A 22,818-nucleotide genomic window follows, 5' to 3' on the forward strand; every position below is an offset into this window, starting at 1 on the left:
ACTTACAAATTAAATTTAACAGATTACCTATCACAAGGAAGCGCATAATATGTCCTCCATGTGCGCACGGTGCGTAACGTGGGCACGTGGTGCGCGTAGCGCACTGCGTGCCCACCTTGCGTGTACGGCACTAACTGCGTAAAGTGGGCGCGCGGTGCGCGAAGCGCACCGCGTGCTAACTGTGCGCGCACGGTGCGCGAAGCGCACCGTGCGTGCACGGAACGAACTGCGTTAAGTGGGCGTGCACGCCACGAATGGCGTAAAGTAACTTAGCATTTAAAAAAACGTACAAATTCACTGAAAAAACCATAGGTTTCACACACGTTATAGTTAGGAATTAGCATTTAAAAAACCTTGCAAATTCACTGAAAAAACCATAGGTTTCAGACATGTTATAGTTAGCGGAAATTTTACTGATAAAAAACCAATGAAATTACCCCGTTATAGTTAGTGCAGGCAACTATAACTCACGCGACCGCAATCTTCTGCTGATGACATATGTGTCTTTATGAAAAAAAAATATTTGTAATATATGTATAGCTAAAAATTTATGGAAGAAGACATGGGCAAATAAGTGTCTAAATACAGTATTAGCATCAGCAGAGGATTGCGGTCGCGTGAGTTATAGTTGCCTGCACTAACTATAACGGGGGAATTTCATTGGTTTTTTATCAGTAAAATTTCCGCTAACTATAACATGTCTGAAACCTATGGTTTTTTCAGTGAATTTGCAAGGTTTTTTAAATGCTAATTCCTAACTATAACGTGTGTGAAACCTATGGTTTTTTCAGTGAATATATATATATATATATATATACATATTATCTACTGGCGGTCGCCAGTAGATAGTTATAGTTAGGACCGTGTTTCCATAGGAAATCTGAAAATTCTATTTTGAATAACTTTGGCGCCGGTTGACGAATCCTCGCTCCGCTCAGCTCCTACCCTGAAAGTCTCGGGGCGATTCGTCAAGTGGGGGCCGAGAAAAAAGGGGGGTCCCAAAACACTTTTTCCCCATGCATTTTGCCATAGGACCTTTAGTCGAAGGTTCAGCCCGAACGGCTGAACAGAATTACTTGAAATTTGGCAGAGAGGTAGTCCTCAGGTCAGGGAAGTGCCTTTTGCAGGTCTGGTGTCAATCTGTTCAGTAGTTCCTGAGAAAATAGCATTTAAAAGCATATAAATATCTATAAGCGCGTACCGTGCGCGCACCGTGCGCGCACCGTGCGAGCACCCTAACGTGCGCGAGCGTAATTCTGATTGGTGGTTACATGTTAGTCAACGTTCGAATCGGTCGAAATTAGGAAGTGTCGGCCGCCATTTTGTTTGTTTTCAGTGCGAGAGTGAAAAAGGAAGGTGGCAAACGTGGAAAGGGGGCAGTGTAGAGAGTTCCTGACCCCCTAGCCTTTGTCAAGGGGTCCCTGAAGGACCCCGAAGGCAGAAAAAAAAATATATATATATTTTTTTTAAATCGCGGGGTGCGCGCACCGTGCGCGCACGGTGAAAAACCAAAAAAACTAAAATTTAATACGTAGTTTATTGTAAAATAAATATATAAAAAAAATAATAATACATACATAACTTAGCATTTAAAAAACCGTACAAATTCACTGAAAAAAACATAGGTTTCATACAGGTTATAGTTAGGAATTAGCATTTAAAAAACCTTGCAAATTCACTTAAAAAACCATAGGTTTCACACATGTTATAGTTCGGTGGGTATTTCACTCATAAAAAACCAATGAAATTCCCCCGTTATAGTTAGTTCAAATAACTATAACTCGCGCGACCGCCAATCTATCACAAGGATGATGTCATCAGTGATGTCATGAGTGATGTCACTGACCATGTCATGAGTGATGTAATATGTGACGTCATCAGCAGTGCATTGCGGGCGCGCGAGTTATAGTTATTTGAACTAACTATAACGGGGGAATTTCATTGGTTTTTTATGAGTGAAATACCCACCTAACTATAACATGTGTGAAACCTATGGTTTTTTAAGTGAATATATATATATATATATAGTTAATGCTCCAGTCTCACCATACTGCCAAACTCACAGCGGGTGCCACATGCATACGTGATGGTGAAAATCAGGCTGATGAATCTCGGCTCCAAATCATTGCAAGGCACTCACGGGGTACTAGTTGACATCTTTATTTCAGCAAAACGTAAAGGTTCTGCCCTAGCCGCGATCTATGCCCTAAAACCCAGCCACCTGTCCTCACTGAAGACCCCATCCCTAAAAACACCTCAGCTGCCCTGCCTGAATCCTAAAAACAGATGCCAGCCCTAAATATGAAGCCCACTCCCGCCCTTAAAACACCCCAGCGCTCTGAGCCTTAAAACCCAGCCCCCATAATTTGTATTAGACCTGACCCCCCACACTTAAGCCCCAAAGCATTCACCCCACAACTTGACCCTCCCTCTATCCTGAGCCCTAAAACCTTCACCCTATAACTAAAAAACACCCCTGCCCCCACCCTACGCACCAAAAATTGCCCCCAGCCCTGACCCCCTGACCCTAAGCCCTTAGTCCTTCACCCCAGAACTCCATCCTGACCCCCCTCTCTACCCTGAGCCCTAAACCTTCACCCCATAACTAAAAAACACCCCAGCCCCCACCCTAAACTTCCTTCAGCTGTAAAAAGTACCCTATTCCCATCCCAGCTCCCCAGCCCCCCACTCTGAGCCTTAAAACCAGCCTCTCCATCCCAAAAAAGTAATAAAAAAATCGTACTCACCAAGTTCCTCGTCAGGGCAGGAACTCACTTCTGACCCTCTGCCCAAATCTCCTACACCTGAGTCTAGATCACTAACTACCACAGATATCTAAACCACGCAGATGCTGGGTAAAGACATATACGTGGTTTAGACGTCCGTGGTTACGCCTGTGTTGGTAACCAAGCGTTGTTCAGACTGCTTGGTTTAGGCTGTTTCCCACCTGGGGCTAACACCCCCCACTCTAAAAGATTCCAGAGACCCATGGGTGGCCTGGGGCCTGGGTCTGGCCACCAACAGATAAGGAATCCCCATGGGTTAGCTTAGGTTGTCTGGTAAGTATAGACAAAGGGATCCTGTGCCATGGGCACCCCCCAACTTTTTGCTGACTGATACTAGTTGTAACTGACTCTGACTGACCCTGGGCTCTGCCTAACCAGGCCCAGGGCCAGACACATTAGAATACAGTTTTAAAACACCTACATACACTAGGGTACACAATGGTCTGACCTATCCTATAAGCCCCTAGTATATAATAGGGCAGGGGGACTGAAACTACCTAGAAGTCCCTAGTACCCTAGGGCATGGCAGTTTAGAGGCCAGCATTTCTTTTTGCACTTGCATGAGTGCCCTGCTGAAGCCTAACCTACAATGTTTTGGAATATTAGGGACCCCCAGGGTCTCCCCTAGGTATCCCAGGGGTGGGGGTCAGGTATAAGGTACACCCTTATCAAATGATTTTTTATATGCCTGGGTAAAGTGAAATTTCACATTTCACTCCCCACATTGTGGTAAAGTGCTGCTCAAATTCAACTTTGATCCTAGTAGCACAGTGGAGGGAGGATCTGCAATATTTCTACAGATTCAGAACCCCTAAGGTCTCCCCTAGTTGCACATGGGGTGGGGGTTCTGTATATATAAGCAAAGTACATATAAAATATGTTTTTGGCGATTATTGGATTCCTAGATTTTATTCCACAAGCGGAGGCTTATCATTGAGTGGATATGCACGACCAGTACCTATGTCCCTCACTGGATTGTTTGTTTTATTGGCATTTGCGGCAAAAGGAATACAAAGTTAAACCTAAAATATGTTTTTGTAAGTCCTGGTGCTGGAAAAATGGCCCAAGTCATTTTTCCCATTGCAAATCCCCTGCTACATGGGTTAACATGGTAGGAAGTTATTGATTAATAACTCTTGATAGGAGAGGGCTAGAAATGCCATTCAAAGACTTCACAGAATGGGATCGATAAATCCAACAATATCATATTGCTGAATGTCTCCTAAAGTGTACATACAAGAAGTTATAAGACTTTCTTGTTTGTAAGTCCAAATTCAGCCTTCCAGTGGTCTGCCCTGATTGGTCAGAGTTAAGTGGATTAGCCAGGCTGCCTTGTAGAGGTGATAAAGAGCACCTGAGGTTAACCAGCTCTGCTGGCAGGGCAGTGCGCTGTTCCATAGGAATGCAAGGCCAGGGGGAGGAGTCGTAAACCATGGTCGTCAAAGAGGAGAGCAGAAACCATTGTCATTTACAACTCTGAACTTACCACCTCAGGCAGATGGTAGGATTAAGGAAGGTATGAGCAGATGCAGGGGGGAGAGTCTTAGTAAATTAGCCATCCTAGGGGTGTGTTTAGCCAGCTCTTACCTCCTTGCTGGAAAATCAGCCATTGTGGATTTGGAAGATTTGATACAGTCTGGGATAAAATAAGCCACACTCTACAGGATATGGTCATATCTTTGAGGAGTTACCCTGCTCCCATTGGTCAGAAGTGACCTCCTGCATGACCCAGAGAACTTGGAATAAGCATCTGAGAGGGGAAGAGCCTCTCAGATCTGCTGCTTGAAACTTACTGAAGTAAGAAGTGCCCTGTTGAGAACTTTTGCTGTGCAAAGATTTCTAAGGCCTGACCTCTGAAGACTGCACCATCTGAAACTACAGACCTGTGGATTATCTTGCTGAAAAAGAATTAAAGAGTGGACTCCCTGAAAGCTACAGGTTAAAAGAGCTCATCTGGAACATCACCAACTAAATCTGCACCTTGGAGAACCACCAGTGGATTTGAAAGGGTTTTGTACCAGTGGTTTGTGCGAACTGAAGTCTTCAACTTTCAAGGACCATATTGGAGATTCCAGACCCTTGGAGTGAGTTTGAGACACTTTGGGACCTTTTGAAGAACTTCAGGAAGTAAGTAAATCTTTATTCGGTTATAATGAAAAAGTAATAACCATTAAAGTACATACATAAAAAATATCAGCAAAAATGTACAAAAAGGCTCCTTTTAAAAATAATTTACCCAAGATTCGCTCGATGTTTAAAAATACATTTTAAAAGCGTGCTTACGCATTTCATGATCAGCGCGGAATTTAAAAATTGCAGGTACAACATAGCAGGACGACATCTTCTAAAACCAAGGGTTCTCAACAATGGTGTTAGCCAGAGATTACGATGGGAAGAATAGTATTTACAAAACAATACAGTGTGCATGGTTGATTGTTCCGAAGTCTCATCGCAAGGACACAGCATTAGACACTCATTCCAGTTTGGATTTTTAGGGAAGGCTACAAGCTTATGAAAGAGATTCAGTCTGAATCGTGTCAACAGGAAACGTTCAAATTGTGGCTCAACATAGACCAAATACGGTTCCATTTCCAATGTAGTCATGACCATTAAAGAGTGTTGAACAGATGTTTTACTTATATGCTTGCTCAACCGGGATTCTTCCATGTGGCTAAGGGCCTTAATTTTTAGATCTTTCTTCGATATTTCTGCAATTAATTCGGGGTTAAAAAAATATTTTTTGAGGCCAAGATCTGTGAGAAAATTTTTCACATAGAGCAGCCACTCAATTTTACCCATATGTTCTAAAGACATACAGTCGGCCACCATTTCTTTTGTGAATGAGTTGTCCGTTGACGTCCAAATGCGACGCCACAGCAAAAGAGGTTGAATCTTCGCCAGATCTTCAATATGGGGAATTCCGATTTCTGCGTGGCAGGCAAAGGTCGATGCTCGCTTTGGTGCCATCAGAAGAAATCGGATAAATGTGATCTCCGCTACCTGCAGAGCATTGGTATTTTTGTTTCCCCAAAGGCCCGCCCCGTAGAGTGCCGTGGAATGGCACTTAGCTTTGTAAATACGGAGAAGCTCTTGTGGTGGTCTCTTTCCTAGCTTCTGGGAGAACTTTATGAGAGCGATTATTGCTCGCAAATGTTTGTGTTTGCGAGCTTCAATGGCTGCTTTCCAGTTGAGTTTATCATCTATCATGACCCCTAGGTATGGGTATTGTGTGGTTGACTCGATTCTCTCTTTATCCACACAAATGGTAATCATTCCCCTTTTCTTTCCCTTACCTGCCACCATCACATATGTTTTTTTAATGTTTATTTTGAGATCCAGGCTAGTCATAAAGTTAGAATATCTATCTAAGGCTTTCTGGAGTTCTCGCGGGGTGCGTGCCACTATTACAGCATCGTCTGCGTATAAGAGCGCAGGGACGAGACGGTTTTTTACTCGTGGGAGGTCCTGGGCCCCTTTCAGCATCTCAGCTTCAAGTCTGTTGGTATAGAGAGAAAATAGAAAGGGGGCCAGGACACAACCCTGCCTCACACCCCGCTCTACCTTGAAGGAGTCAGATAATTCGCCCTGTGTTCCAAAACGTACCCTGGACGAGGCATTGGAATAAAGTGCACGGAGGAGATATAGTAAATCAGAATCTATGCCCATATCTGCGAGCACTGACCAAAGTCTCGAATGAGAGACGCAGTCAAATGCCGCAGAAAGATCGACATAGACCATGTATAGCCTTCCTTGCTTTACTGATACATATTTTCCCACCAGTAGTGATAAATTCAGTGCCTGTTCAATAGTTCCGAACCCCTCTCTAAATCCAAATTGGATATCAGATAATATATTGTGATCGTTTACCCATTCCTGGAGGCGCTGGAGGACCACTCTGCCCAGGACTTTCCCGAGCGAGTCCAGTAATGAGATTGGCCTGTAACAGGTCACATCGTCCCTATCTCCCTTCTTGAATATAGGGACCATAATCGATTGGGTCCAGGACTTAATTAGCCCGCACTTCATCACTGCGTCAAACACTCGTTTTAAAATTGGAGCCCATAAATCTAGTTGAAACTTAAAAAAATCAACCGGTACGCCGTCTGGGCCGGGGGCTTTTCCGCATTTACTTTTTTTAATGGCATTTATAATTTCATTCATGTCAAAGTTTAAAAAGATCGGAAATATACTAATTTGTGGGGTCTGTTCGCTTTCTTCTACTGATTTGGTTCCTATTGATTTCCCGAAAACTTTAGAAAAATGATTTACCCATGTTGGGCCATCGATTGCTGCTTCTAGTGTAGGTTGGTCACAGAGATCGTTCAGAAAGGGGGTCTTTACGACTTTCCAGAACTGCTCGCTATTTCTATTCTGCGAGCTCTCGTACAGTTGGTCCCAGAGCGCTTTCTTCAGTTCTTGTTTCCTAGTTTTGCAAGCTAGTCGATAGGACCTCCTCAAGGTACGAATCTCCTCTTGCTCTCTTACGGATTTTGTTAATGCTTTTTTTAGGGCTTTGTGCGCTGAAGTGCATTTATGGTCGAACCACCCTTTTTTTTTCCCGCCCCTATTCCCTTTCTTGTTGCCTGTTAAAAAATCCCTTGCTTTCTCCATAATTAGACCGAAATTGTGAAGAAGGTCTTCTTCACTAGTATCAGTTTCCAAGCACTTCACAATTGCGGGATATACCGCATGAACTACATTATTTGTTATGGCTGCTGGGTCGATCTTTCCCCAACCTAAAGCATAACCGTTTATTTTTGCGAGATAAATATTGTTCTGAGCGAGAGCAGTCATCATCAATTGGGGTGTAAATTGCACCTGGCCAATGCCCAATTCAAATACCAATGCCACATGGTCGCTTAGAGTGTTGGTCAATAGTCTAAAGCCCTGGGCCTCATTCTCAAGAGTTGCTGAAATCAGTATGTAGTCTATCGTCGACTCCCAACCCCTACCCAAATATGTAGCCTGTGGTTGCCCGGTAGTGATGTTAATTTCGTTTAGAATCACTAGACCGAGTTCTGACATTGTTTCATTTAATAGGTCTCCTACCTTGGTGTGACAGAAATGAATCATGTTATTTTCTGTTTGTTCTGCCATGCCACAGATTTTGGTATTTTTTTTATCGCAGGGGTGATGATTAAAGTCGCCACACCACACGATGCTTGGGACATCTAATCCTTGCATCTTTTTAGTCAAAGTTGAGAGTTTATTACGGATGGACCCCAGTAAATCTGCTCTCTCGCTTTCTGGCAGATTATCATACATATTTACCAGAATTATTGTTCCGTTCTTGGGGAGTGAAAGTTTCAGTGTCTGGTAGTTGGAATATAGGCCAAGAGGTGTTATTTTTAGTCCCACTATAGTATTTTTTATAAATACCGTCAAACCCCCCTTAGCCCTTCCGTGAGCACTTGGCACTGCCGATGTGAAATAGGTTTTATAGCCTAACAAATGCTGTTCATTGATATACCATGTCTCCTGTAGGCAGATTATATGATAATCCTCAGCAAATTCGAGCAGACTCCCGTTCGTTATTTTTGTATATAGGCCAGCAATGTTCCATGACATAATTTGTATTTTTAGGTCGTTATTTGTGCATTTATTTATAGAGGCTGCCTCTACAACTGGTTGATGCTCTACATCTCCCTTCACCAGAGTTTGATGGGCGAAGGTATTCCCCTGAGTGATAATATCAGGTCCTCTAGGTAATGTTGGAGTGGCTAATAAGTCGGGATTGCTATTTTCTATTACTTGCATTTCTAGGCTATTGCTTCGAAAAACAATGTCCTTGGGTGATTTTTGGTTTGCCATAATAGGTTTTTGTAATCGAGCCTGTTCTGCAGAGAGTCAGTCTACGTTTTCCAAATCGGCCAAGACTGAATAACGATTTTGAGTAGGTAAATTAAACCTGGGGAATTGTTCAGCATGGTAGTTCTGGGGTGGGTGATAAAATGGATGATTTGGGCGCTGGAATGGGTGTTGGTCATTAATCAACCGCCTCCCCCTAGGATGCGGATTGAACGGGTAGTTGGAAAAATTTTGGTAGGGAGTTTTCTGATCTACTTCTCTCCAAGCTGAGAAGAGGTTTTTTTGCAGAATGAGATTTAGAATAAGAAACTAATTCCCGTGGATAGAAATAGTTGACATAATGCGTCGTGATAGCGTCCCCCCCTCTAGCTTGATACCAGTCTCCAATACATCTCACAGCTCTGTGATCCCTAAAATTTATTATTATTGCATCCCCCTTCTTTTCTTTAGGTCTAGTTCCCACCCAACTGGTGCGTCTCACCATTAAAATGTCCCCGTTTATATCAGCGGGAAGTGGTCGATTTTCATTTAGCCAATAAATGATTTTATTTTTTAAAGCGTAGAAGTTTTCTCTGGTTCCCTCTGACAGTTCAGGTACCCCTATCATAATGATGGTATACGGGGCTGATTCTGGGGGTAGGTCTACCCTTCTACTTGATGCAATATTCTCAAATTGGGTTGGCCTTTCATCAATTCTTTTGACCAAGGTGTCTTTTACTTCCCTGCTTATTTCTTTATCTTTGGGTGGGAAGATGATTGTTTTATTGGGGGGTTTTTCCACTAATTTCCCACCCAGTGCAGTGCTTGTTTCCCTATGAGTGCCACTAGTTGATGGTTGTTCTAACACAGTGGAGGGGGTAATCGCTAAAGCAGTAGTGTTGATTTTATTCTGGTTTTTTAGGTATTCAGAATAGGTCAGATTATTCCCTTCGACATGTTTGCCCAAGTCATCCAAATGCAGGCTTATTAATCTTGTCCTCTCCAAGAGAGGAAGTAGGAGAGACTTGATCATAGTCTCCATTTTAGTCAATAAATCACCCATCAAATCTTGATCAATGGGAATTCCTCTTGTGTTAGTACTAGAGGAGGAGTTGTTTGGCGCTGCTGGGCCAGTGGGAATAGGATTTTGCACAGAGGATCTAGTCTTCTTATTTTTGGCTACATGTGTTTTGGCTACATGTGTTTTAGTGGGAGGGCCTCGTCTCTTTTTTAAAACGTGTCTGTTTTCGTGGATCTCTCTAATCGATGGTGGAGAGATATCCAAATTCGGTGAATCTGATAGCCCAGATGTAGTTAGGATACTTAAATGATCCGACGGGATAGGCACTCCTGGGGAATTTGTTAAGAGGGTTATTACTTCCTCATTTTCAGAGGTGGGGCCAGTTCTCTCAATTATCACTCCTGGAGAAAGTGCCTTCCCGATTGTTCCCAGTGAAGAGCGTTTACCAGTTAACAAGTCAAGTGAGAGGCGCTTTTCAGTATCTGCAATTTCCTTCTCCAGAACAGTAGTCACTCGTTTGAAAAATTGATCTATTGTGCCGGAGACAGGTCCCTTAGATGTGTTGACAGTTAGGGTGCGTGATTTCCCTGCTTCTAGTGACATACTAGTAGCCCAGCCAGCAATAATGCTGTGGAACAGACCCCAAAGCCAAAATCAATTTAAAATGTATGTACAGTGCAAGGATAGAGGGAACTTATAGAAGGGTGTAACGTTTACCACACAATAAACGTTAGAGCTGTGGCCCGTCCCGTCCTCAGTCGTCCTCTGACGGCCTCAGACGGCCCGCTCTTTGCCCGGTCTTCGCCCCGGGCAACGTCCCGCGCGCGTCCCGCTTGCGCGCGGGGACACGGCACCGTAATGAGGCTAGGGTGCGGGAGGGGAGGAGCCGGGAAGAGGAGACAGCTGCGAACACCGCCGAGCAGCCTGGTCCTCGCAGTCCCGGTGAAGAGTAGTCCAAACTATTATCGCCTCCCAAACAGCACAACGTCCGCGGGCAAAGCACACAGCAACCGTGGAAGTCAGCAGCAGCAGCCCTGGTAAGATGAAAGCAACAGTAAGCCTACGAGCGGCACCCGCGAAGCGGGGGCCACGAGGCGTTAAGAGTCTGTGGGGGGAGGGGCCGGGAAGAGGAGACAGCTGCGAACACAGCCGAGCCGCCTGGTCCTCGCAGTCCCGGTGAAGAGTAGTCCAAACTATTATCGCCTCCCAAACAGCACAACGTCCGCGGGCAAAGCACACAGCAACCGTGGAAGTCAGCAGCAGCAGCCGTGTACAGCCCACACCGTATCGCCTCCTGTAGGACAAAAAAAAAACCTTCAGGAAAAAGTTCAAGAAGTTTGGAGAACTTTGGAGCAACTTTGAAAAAAAGCTCCATAGAGGGACTGACTCAACCTGGCCAGCCAGGCCTACTGCCTTCAACCGCGAGCCGGCCAAGCCATCCAGGTTCGTCCCGCTAAAAGCTCCATCGGTCCAACTTCCAGAGTTTGACTGGGATTAGAAGAAAACTGAAGCCAGTGAACCCTCACTGGGTCTGGCTACATGAGGAGCATCGAGAGACCCTGCGAGAAAAAGCTCCAGCAAAGTTTCTAAGTCCGCTCGTAGAAAAGGTGACCGGGAGCAACCGCGAGAGCCAAGCCGTCTGCCTTCCAACGCTTGCCGCCTGGATTCCTGGGTTGTCCTGCTGAAGTGATCTTGAGAAATGTTCTAAGTCCGTTTCAGGGAAGTTGACCGGAACCTCGTCACAAGTCAAGCCGGCGAACCCTCACCGGATCCGGACTGGCTGGGAGCTTCGAGGGGCCTCGAGGAGGAAAGCTCCAGAAAAGTTTCTAAGTGTGAAGGTAGAAACAGAGACCGGGACCTGCCGCAAGCTGTAGCCGCCCAGGGCTCCACCGTGGTCGGCCTGAAACTTTGACTTTGCCCCGATCTATCGCGAGCAGGTATCTCAATATGGTGCTATAATCTTCTAAGTGTTATATTTTATTAAATCTTTGAAAATTCATATCTACGGTTCTCTACATTGGATTTTTGTTGTTTTGGTGTCATTTTAAAGATACAAATATTTCCTATTTGTATAAATTGGTGTTGGATTTTTATTATGTGTTGTGTCTTAATTATTTACTGAAATGGTGTTTTTAAATGCTTTACATACCTGTCTCGCAGCCACGTTACCAAGACCTGTTTTTGTTGGCTTTAGGACTCTGGGACCCTTACCACTACTCTTCAGTGATAAAGTGTATGTGCTTTCTCCTTGAAACATGGTATGATTGGTCTACACCTGTTTGACATATTTATTTTAATTGTAAGTCCCTTGTACAGTGGTATCCCATATACCTAGGGCCTGTAAATTAAAAGCTACTAGTGGACCAGGGGGGCACACATTGCACCACCCACCGAAGAAGCCTTTCAAACCTGTCTCGGGCCTACCACTGCAGGTCCTGTGCGTGCAGTTTACTGCCATGGTGACTTGGCATTTAGAGTTACTTGCCAAGACTGAAACTCTCCTTTTACTACATATATGTCACCTCTAAGGTAGGCCCTAGGTATCCCTATGGACAGGGTGCTGGGTAGGTAAAAGGTAGTACAGGTGCCTTTATTTTGTGCCATGTCCTGATAGTGACAGACACCCTACAGTGAGTGTTGCTCCTCTCTTAGTTTAGCATTACTACTTTCCTTATAGGCTTGTAAGTAATAATTTCTCATCTGAAAGGAGTAGCGTTGCCATGTTTGGTATGTTTGGAATAATGATGATAAATCCTGCTTATTGGTGTATCTGGATTTTTCATTACTATTTTAGAAATGCCACTTTTACAAAGGGGGTATTTCTATGTGCTTATGACTCTTTGTGCTTTGCAGCCTGACTCTAATCCACATCTAGGGCAGAGTGACAGCTAGGCTTTGTGCATACTTTCCAGACAGCCATCACTCGTGGAGGTTGGGGTGTAAAAGGGTTACAGCTACATACTGAATGGTCTGCCTGGGCTGAGTAAGAGGTAGGTGGGGCACACTTGCATTTGTATAGGCAGTGTTCTGCTCTCACACAAAGGGCTTGTTTACTCCCTACTGATGTCTGGAGCCAGGGATGAGGTTGAATAGGGATGTTGTGCACTTCTAAGGTACTTTTGAAATTACCTCCGCATCAAAGACATCTAGGGGCAGATTTACAAGAAACTGACGCATCTGTACAGATGCGCCAGTTTCCCTGCACCAGCCTGCGCCACCCTTGCGCCACCATGGATGCACCGTATTTCCAATATAGCGCACCATGGCGCAAGGATTGACTGATGCGTCAGAATGACGCATAGTTTGGCCCAAATGTAATGCATTGCTGGAGTCGTGTCACAAGCACGACGTAACCTCAGTAATGCATGTTGAGGCCTATACTTATTGTACTGCGTCACTCCTTACGCCTGCTTCTAGCAGGCGACATATTTTGACACAGTGGCGTCCTAGAAGTGGCGCAGTGAAATCTTGTAGATTTCAGTGCGTCACATTTACGAGGCTCTCCTGTGTGGGCACGCCCACCCTGCATACATTATACCTGCTACAGGTATAATGTGACGCAGGGCTGTACAACATGACGCATATCCCTACATGCGTCATGTTGTAAATTGGCCGCATTGTTTACGCCACCTCTGCGTCACAAAAGTGATGCAACCGTGGCGCAAAAGTGTCACCAGAGGCTTGTAAATCTACCCCTTTGAGTATAAGTACAGGGGCTCTGACCCCATGATTTTAGACACTCTGCGGACTTGCAACCAAAAGCCGTTGGCTCTACAGACTGCACTTAGCCAGAAGGAACTGCTATGCTGCTAGGAAGAACAGCCATTAGACTCCCTTGTTTGTTGAGCTGACCTGTGGTCTGCTGAGCTGCAAGACGGACTGCTTCTTTGCACCAAAGGCCCTGTGTTCTGGCCTACTGTCTTCACTCCTGCTTGTGTGCCCTCAGTGATCTCCCGGGGGGATGTTGGCATGCCCCGTGTTCTTTGCAAACTCAGAACTATAAATGTTTGTACCTGAGCACCTTTGCTGTTAGGCCGGTAGCAGTGTGCACCAAGTCATAAAATCTTGCTGGGACGGCTGATGGAGATTGGAGTGGGCAGTCAGGCTTTACAGTGACTCCGCTCCTATCTAGCGGGGAGACACCAAAGGGTGACCATGGGTCCCTTTTCCTCAGAAAATACCCCTGTGGACTTTGGAGTTCCACAGGGCTCCAGCATCAGCCCCATCCTGTTCAATATATATCTGCAACTGCTATTTTCTATCATCAAGGCGTTCGGGGTGGAGCTGATTAACTATGCAGACGACACACAACTGGCCTTCTCACTGGAAGGCAAACAGGCGGTCCCCATGGAGCAGTTCCAAAGCTGCATGAGGCAGACCACGGATTGGCTACAGAGAAACTGCCTGCAATTCAACGGAGACAAAACCGAGCTGCTGTACTTTGCGCCAACAAGACGGACTCAACATTTACCAGTGGATTGTAGGCTTGCTCCGGATGCGGCCCCACTGGTTCCAGCTGGCACAGTACGGAATCTCGGGGTGCTATTCGATGACAACCTCCAGCTGGACTCACAGGCAAATAAAACATCCAGTACCTGCTATGGATTGCTGCGACTTTTACGTCGGATTCTTCCGTTGCTGCCTGTCGACTCTCGTAGCACGATCGTTAGGAGCACAATACTTAGCAGATTGGACTACTGCAACTCGCTGTATCTCGGAGCCCCCCAATACATCCTGCAGGGGCTACAGAGAGTACAGTCAGCCGCTGCTAAGCTGGCACTGGGCCGTAGGTTTGACTCTTCCTCTACTCAGGCACTTAGAGACCTTCACTGGTTGCCTGTTAGAGAGAGGGTCCTCTTTAAGTCCCTCTGCCTGGTTCATAAGGCAATCCATGGAACAGGGCCGGTCCCACTCCAGGAGAGATTCTCAAGGTACTCCCCCGCAAGGCAGCTGCGGTCATCCAATGCCAGCTTGCTGGCCCAGCCCAGGTTCAAACGGGCAAGATTGGGGGGGAGGGCCTTCAGTGTGGTCGGAGCCCGAAGCTGGAACGAGCTCCCACCTGAACTCAGACAGATGCAATCATTGATGGAATTCAGGAGGAGCCTTAAGACCTGGCTCTTCCCAGTAGCATGATGCCCTCAACTCTGCCCCCCTCAGTATTAAAACATCTCGTTTGGTCGGTGCGCCTGGATACCCGAAGGGTCACAGTTCTTATGCGCTATATAAATATTTATACAATACAATACAATACAATACACTACATAGAGGCTGGGATTGATGGTTCCTGGCTGTGGAACCCACTCAGGGTGAGCGCTTTGTTTTCTCCTTCAGCACGAAGTGAGTGCTTTTGCCTGGCAAAACCTTCGTTGTGTGCAGTATGTACCCCACCTCCACCTGCTGAGGGGACTGCGTCGGGCATCCTAAAGAAGTGCAGCACTGAACATCCCACTGGAGAGGCCGGGTCGGCCATCTGAAATCCTATGTGACCGCCCCCTTTTGCATGAGGAAGTCGTCGCACTGGAGGGCAGCTGATTGGCGTGTGCACTCCAACAATGCTGGCACCGTCCTACGGTACTTCGGTACAGTGTCCATGCCTGACTCTCTTCCCGGCAGCCAGGTATTTCCTCATTGGAGGGGCAGCCGAGCAGCTCCATGGTTGTGGGAGCTACAGTACATTTCTCCGGTCTGTAGTCCCTGGGCAGAGGGGTGGAGTTTTGGCGGCTGCACCGCGCGTTCGTAGGCAGCTGGTTTGGGTTTCTCAGCATGCAGGGGACCTAGCGAGGCCCCCCCGCCAACATGGGAAGTGTGTGTGCCCTCCCCGTGTGGTATGCCTTTGGAGGGCATTTACGACTTCGCTGGCAGGTTGGGAAGGAATCGAGGATGTGGTCCGTCGACTTAAACTGCCGACTTTGGTGCTGGAAACCAGAGTTCGAGCCTGGTGGTCGCATCCACATCCTGTGATTCTGGGCAAATCACTTAATCTCCTGTGACTGAATGTGTAATGTAAATACGGTGCTCATGTAAAGCGCTCCAATACCTTCGGGTCGAGTTCGCGCTATATAAATATGCAAGAGATCCCGTTCCTGCTGAGTCCCTCAGTTATTGTACTCAACATTGTAGGTGGGCAGAGAGCCCAGCAACCTATATTTGGGGAACAGCTCACTGCATAACATGTAATACGATTGCAGGTGCGGGATATCTATATGTCGACTGCAGTTGTGGGCGGTGGTTGGTGATTCCTGTGCCTGATTGATTACATGTGGCATTCTAAGCTCTGAGATTGATGCATGTCGTTTTTGTGCCTTATACTGGTCAGGATAAAGAGTACTATTTCAGGGGCTGTCTAATGTTCACATTATTGATTTCTTCCATGCTGTCTGTTTTACAGTTTAAAAGACATTCTTTGATTGCACACATTGTGATCCTTATGACCATTGCCTAGTTGGCAAAGTTATCACTGTTTTATGATGTTGTGGTCTATGGGTTATGTATAATATATTTTATATTGAGCAGTACACAAGTCATGTCTTCAGAAGCCTGCAGAGAGACTGACAATGTATCTCCTACAGGAAGGATGGCGAAAGAGCTGATTGGGTAATGAGTTCTTGGATGACTGTAAGTAGAGGTGTCCTCTGATTGACTAGCCCTGTGTGCATGGGAGTGCATGGCTGTGTGGAATCGTCTGGTGGTTAGTTCGGCTCAGAGTGGTATCAACAGATGGATTCTAGAGAGGAATGAGTGCGCTTGCTCTCTACCTATGGGACAGCCATGTTGGACCTCTGTGAATCCTAGCATGGGTGGCAGGGACCTGGGCCCTGATAAGCAGGGTCCCCAGCATGATTGGAGGGACCGCACTCATGAAGATTGAAATGCTAGACTTCCATCCCTAGGCCTCCTTGAACCACTGGTATGTAGATTCCCCGCATCTCTTTATGTTAAAGAGTTGATCCTTATGAAGCATATCAATGTACACAAGGGGGAGAGGAGTCACTGGACCCTGGCTCTTACTACTTCAGTGAATAGTACGTGAAAAACGTGGTGAGTCGCAAAGCCGAGCTGCCAACTCCTTGGCAATTTACTGGGGAAAGGAACAGCTTAGATTTCTGAGGGACTCTACCCACACATTAACACACAGTCCTCACACATATGATCACACAGTCATTTTTACAGGTCTTCTGTGCCAGGGTGCACTGGCAGTGCCTACCACTTAGTGAAGGCAGAATGTACTGGGGGTGGGAGGCTGACCACCACATCTGCTTTGCACATTTAGCTGTAGCCTCGTCGCTCATTGAGCGAATATACAGAAAAGGCGTAGGACACTTGAGGGACCTATTGTGACAGGAGATAGTGTTGCGGTGCAATACCACATGATGGATGGCGAAGAGATGTTACCTCACTAGTGAGGGTGAACCACGGGGTTTGAAAGAGTGAAGCACAAGATGCAAATGTACATATACCCTTAATAAATGCTCTGCCTGCCTTTCAGACAGTCGTGGTTGCTTCTTTCATGTTTGTCCTGCGCCATCAGGAATGCAGGAAGTAAACTGCATGGAGTAAGGCACCCAGAATCTTGTGCATGTGATTCTGTCCTGCGAAGAATGAGTGATGGGTTTTTATGGACAACAGAATGCCCACTCGTGTACAGGTTAGCTCCTACCTGGAATGTCTGGGAGATGGTATAACATAACATGAGTATTTGTAAAGCGCATGTTCACCCGTGTGTATCTTGGTGCTGAATACAAATGTGTATTGTTACCCAATGGTACCCAATTTATCAACCTCAGAGGATCAAAGGCTGAGTGCGCCCACCGGGATTTCAACCTGTGATGATCAAACACAGCCCCCTACAGTGGACGCATTAGTCCACTAAGCCACTAGACCGGGATATAATACACCTGTGGGGAAACCGGGTCCCCTAATATTCTGCGTCTGGGGGTAGAGGGTGCTTCAGCTGCAGGGAGAGTAGAGATGCACTACCAGGAGTAAGAGTGCTAGCACTATAGAGTTCCCCAGAGGTCCTGCCGCTCAAACAGAGCCTCCAGCCCAGAGGTCGCTGCAGGTGTCCTCACTGTAGACGCCTCTGTGGGTGGTCCGGAAACAGGAAAAGAAGCAAAGACACGAACCTTGGCCAGACGGCATCGGAGGCGAGAGCGGCAGGTAGAGTTTATAGAGCGCATTGAAGATGCGCTGCAGAGAGCCCTCACCGCGGGAGGGGTCACGGCGGCAGCCTTGGATGTCACCCGCGCGGGGCAGATGCTCCGCGGGAAACTGAAGATCAAATGATGCTTCTCACGGTTCGATTGGAGGGAGCGGGGACCCGCCAGACACGCCCCCTCCGCCCCCCTGCTTTCCTTTGCCTCCTGCGGGAGATGTGTCAGATAGAAGGACTCTTCCTTTTCGTGACCTACTCCTGTGTTTCGCCTTTCTCCGGCAGTTTGGTGTTTTTATATCATTTATTCAGTTTGTTGTACACCCACGTATACATTTCACACAAAACATTACGCTATCTCCTCTCCCCACTGACTGGCAGCGACTTTTATATAAACATAACGAAGATAGTTCAAGGGTAGATGACGTGTATACATTGAACATTTCATTGACGCACAATCAGACACTGTTGCCGCACAACTTCAAATGAAGCACGTCCTTTGAAAAATAAAAGAGGGCTTAGCCGCTGCAGATAAGAACGTTCTTTTCATCTTAGCACTGTGACCCTGAAAGAAAACCTGATATTATGATAAATGCCTATAAGATGCAGAGACAAACACGTGTGCCTTTGTAAAGCCTTACTTCAACACAGCACTCGATCTGTCTTTCGAAATGAAGAAACGCGTCTTCGTTGTTAGAGGTTCTCAGTACCAATCCCATTTAATGTTTCCTGTAGTTGATGTAAAAACGGTTAAAGTACCATAAGGCAGTGTGGCTTGTGCGTGACAAACCTCTGACAAAGCTATAACCAACACTGTAGACTCAATGGCAAAGAGGTAGTAAAGTAACGAGACACAAGAACAGTGTAACCCGTTACACACTGTATGCAGGAACATCTCTTGACTAGTGCTTGTGGGACCCAATGTTCTTGTGGCAGCTTGTATGGGTGAAGTCATGCAGACTTGAGTCTGGTGACCAGGGGGCATATGTATCAAACGATTTTGTATTCGCAAACGCTGCGAATCGCAAAAAAACAGCGTGTGCGAATACAAAATCGCAAAATGAGATGTATGAGGCATTTCAGCATCGCATTCTTAAGGAATCGCTATTTTTGCGATTTCTTAAGGTGGCGTAAGCATTTAAGAAATCGCAAATTGCGATTCCTTAAATGCTTTGTAACACGCACCCAAGTTGTGCGATTTCTCCTTACGAAATCGCAAATTACCACCAACTTCAAGTTGGTGGTAATTTGCGATTTCTTTGAAAAATGCACTTTTTGGCATGTTTCAAAGTGCCATGTGGCGCACATACATGCCCTTAGGGCATGTATGTGCGCCATATGCGCACACATGCTAATTTCAGGGGTGCATCAGGGTGTCATCATGACACCCTTGCACCTTTCAAATTATTCTCAATTTGCGATGAGCAAATTGCGATTCGCAATTTGAGAAAGACTTCCCATTCATTGCTATGGGCCTCCTCGCCCATAGGAATGAATGGGAAGGTATTCCTTAATTGCAATTTCGCAATTTGCTAATCGCATGAAGGAATTTTAAGAATTAGCAAAATTTGTGCAAATTTTTAGATACATCCCGTTTTGCAATTCTCAAATAGCGATTCTCAAAAAATCGCTATTTAAGAATCTCAAATGGAGATTTTGATACATATGCCCCCAGATCACTTCAGAGGCAGGCGTGTGAGTGTGACTCGCATCGGCATTCCCAAGTCTTCCTTAATGTACAGCAGTGTCGTTGCCTGGTTCTATAAGGCCAGGAATGACAAGATACTAGTATTGTATTGTAACATTTGTACAGCACTAACTACACCTATGTGGGGCACTGACGCACTTACCTACATGGGGAGCACACTACACAACGTATGGTGTATGTTTGGAAGCAGGTTGCATTTGTTTCGATCCTACGTGAGGAGGTGTTTCCATGTCGTGCATGACGACCACTGAGGCGCTAGGACAGTGGCGGCTCGCGCAAGTAACGCCGTGGGGCGTGAGGCGGGGCTGGGCCGGTTGGGTGAGTAGTGGAGTACGACATACGACGGGAAAGTGTAATGGAAATAAATGAATAAATAAAACCACTTACCCCAGCCCTGTCTCACCGCCCCACATCGTTACCTATGCGGGCCACCACTGATAGTGAAAGTAAAAAGAAGACTCGCACACATTGGTCTACGAACTCCTACTTTTTATTTGAACATGCATCCTCATGCAGAGTGGGTTTAAATGGACCATCTCAAAGGCTTCAGGTCCAAAATTTCAACTTGAGGCCAGTGAAACACCATATTCATCTAGATAGCTGGGGCAGAAAGCAGCGGATTCCCATTAACCCTATATTACTCTGAAAACAATAATACCTCTTCAGTGTTCTAGATCTGTGTCTGGACCGGGGCCTCTCTCACTGTAAATTCTAGGGATTTATCTCACTTTCCCTAGTAAGCAGACTGGTAACTAAAGGAGGAGGGATGTTCGATGAGGTAAATCAGCTCAAACTCCATACAGGTCCCTTTAGTCTCTGAGGAGGACCTAGGTAAAGGGCCTTTGCGCAAGGGCTCAAGAGTACAGCTTCATGTTGCCCATCTCTACCCATAGAGGTGGCAGCCCTTCAATGGTGACACCATGTATCACCCATTCACTGTCTGTCAAGGACTTCAAAGAGTCCATCTTATGATTATTTTCCTACCTTCTCCAACCATGTCTGTGACAGCAGGGAATGTGATGGACATGGGTGACCCAAGAGAACGTATGCACTGGTGGCTCGATTCGGCCTCGTGCTGGCCTCCCCACCTCCTTTGACTTGGAGTGTCCAGGCCAGCATGTAGAAGACTCCTTCTCATAGTTGCCATCTCCAGGAGAATTATGTCTCCTACTGCTCTCACAATTTCACCAGGGCCACGGCCACATCACTGCATGGACCCTCTCAGCGGCTTTCCACTTTGTGAAAAAGACTCAAATACTACTGAACCACTCTCAATTCAAACTCACTTGGCTGCTTCCCTGCAGGCTGCCAACCAAAAAGTTTTCTTACAGGCACCATAAATCACACTGGCTTTGGAGACTATATGTACCACGGACACTCCTTCCGTGTCCCCAAGCTTCCATATTACTCCTCCGTCCCACAGCACCTGGCAACCGAAAGACTCACCAGCACTTTAAAAGCTTTGAACCTGGCATCCCACGTTCACAGCATGTAGGGCTTGTCTGTAATCTTCACAGTGGAATAAGGGAGGGGGAAAATAGTGTATCACTCACTGCCTGTAAAAACTCCCCCACATTCCAAGGTTTTTATAATCTTTGTAATTATTTGGACAAAAAGTTATCGAATTCCACAAGATCTGACATATCACAGTGTTTCTTCATGAAATCAAAAAAACATTCTGGGAAGATGGGATGATGCCACTGTTTTCTTCTCATCAGTAACATCCCTGTTGGGATCAGCCAGTAATTGGAGACGAGTTGCTTCCCAATCTCTCTTCATAACTTTCGGTGTCTCTGTGGCTTTCTTGGTGCCCCCCTCCCAGCTCCAAGGGACTCTTACACACAGGTTGACACCAGCAGAATCCTATGGTGTTCTGGTGCTTTTTTCCTGCACGTGCTGTCTTTGTGGACAGACATGAAGGAGACGGGGTAGGTTTACCAAGGCCACTTGCTCTGCGCAATCCTGAGGGCAATGAAGTACCACTGCTTTCATATGTCGGGCAGTGGTGATCAAGAGGCCCCCAGGGCACATGTGATTTGCTACCGTTATATTCTATCGTCTCTGCTCGTGGCTAAGGAAAAATAACCATGTAGCTCTCAATGGAAATATTGTGGTCCCTTGGTGAGTTAATACTCTGAAAACACGAGATTAATAAACCTGTGACCACCCCTTCAACTATTTAGAGCACACTGTGTACGAGGGGCGGCCGGCACAGGTAAGGGCAGTGGGGAAGGGCGGGTGGGAGGGAGAGTAAGTTGACAGATGACGGAATAGGTAAAATTAAATAAATAAATAAAACCTATTCCGTCGTCTTATGGTAAATAATTTAATTACCGGGACTTAATTTGATGCGGAAAATCTATAACAATAGCTCAGTAAAATAAGAGGCAGAATCCGTGGTATTAGAGGTTCGGAACGGGCTTTATTCCATAATCAATTTAAATTGATGAGCTCCAGATTCCATCACCACGAAGGTTCAGGAAGTGAAGACTCTACTTTATTGACAGGTAAGCATTTTTATACAATAGGCATTACAGTGAAACAGATGGAGGAGGCGTAACAATTGATAGCAAAGATAAAACATACATGCGTCACTAAAATAGGTGTAACTGGGCGTAGCTTAAAGAACGTCATTGGATATGTCGTCATAAATGGGTGGTTCCATGAAAGAATTTCGCAATGTCAGCAGAAATACTTGGCAGAGATGCGCACGCAGCAGCATGACGTGTGACTGACGTGTAACTAGAGGGTGAAGGGGACTTGACATTTAGCTCTACATGTGGCGACAAAAGTCTGGAGGGTCAAGTCAACCTAATCCCAAATCATATCTAACATCCTATGTTTAAAGAACTATGTTATCCAAAAGAGAGGTCTCTTAGAGTAGAATCTTATTCTATACTGACTATACTGACTGTTAATGCGTGTACAAGCGTCTAAGTGTCTACACTAGATGCGAGGTCCGAAATCTTTCATATTAACAGGGCTATGGATTACTTGCATAAAGACAGAGAAGCCGGGCCTTTTGCTCGGTAGCTGAAAGAATGTTTACTTTAAACTACTAGACAGGAATGCATTGGATAGGGAGCGGAGCAAAGCAGATAATCTTGAAGGTGAAATACAGTTTTTGGCAGGCAACAGGCTGATGTCAGGCACCGTTAGCCGCGCAGGGAGTAGGACAAAGTTCATGGATACAGATGCGAGCTCAGACTGGAGCTTTCAGAGGCAGAAGGCCGAAAAAGGCTTGATGGCAGAATCAGGGCCTACTCGCCTGAACTGTAAAATGGGATAAATGAACCATATAAAGGCGGTGGCCTTTCACACTTAGGAATAAAATATCCGGCCCATTCATGGCGGATCTGAAAGAGGA

Source organism: Triturus cristatus, chromosome 7 (assembly GCF_964204655.1).
Source record: "Triturus cristatus chromosome 7, aTriCri1.1, whole genome shotgun sequence".
NCBI classification, from domain to species: domain Eukaryota; kingdom Metazoa; phylum Chordata; class Amphibia; order Caudata; family Salamandridae; genus Triturus; species Triturus cristatus.